The sequence below is a fragment of the Alligator sinensis genome, unplaced genomic scaffold (genome assembly GCF_000455745.1).
Source record: "Alligator sinensis unplaced genomic scaffold, ASM45574v1 scaffold1084_1, whole genome shotgun sequence".
Lineage (NCBI taxonomy): Eukaryota > Metazoa > Chordata > Crocodylia > Alligatoridae > Alligator > Alligator sinensis.
Window position 1 is genome coordinate 688,481 of NW_005842677.1, and position 374 is coordinate 688,854.

At 61.8% G+C, this 374-nt stretch overlaps 1 protein-coding gene across 1 annotated transcript in view; it reads left to right on the forward strand.

Annotated features, from left to right (window-relative positions):
* Window positions 1-374, forward strand: part of DNAAF5 (dynein axonemal assembly factor 5) — a 54,004-nt gene that overhangs the window by 385 nt on the left and 53,245 nt on the right. The window lies entirely within an intron of this gene.

Consider the following 374-nt stretch of genomic DNA (forward strand, 5'->3'; position numbering starts at 1 on the left):
TTGGCGCGCGCAGCAGCGTCGCCCCTGGGCAGCAGCCGGGCTGGGTGTCCAGAGGAGCCTGGCACGGCAGCCCCAACCACCCTCAGGGAGCCCCTAGACACCTTCACCACGAGCAAAACGGGCTCGCTACCCCAGGGGTTGTCCTCTGCCCGGGGACGGACAGGGCTTGGGTGCGTGTGCGACAGCGGCGGGGCTCAACTGGGTGCCATAGGATTCGGAGATGTCGAGGGTGGGAAGGGGGAATCGCCTGTATGAGGCCGTCTGCCCGCAAACAAAGGTTTTTCCTTTTGAGGTTTTTTTTTTAAACGGTTGCTAGCAAGGCAGCGTGGCTGGGGAGAGCGTACACCAACAACCAAGACTTTACGACCAGCATT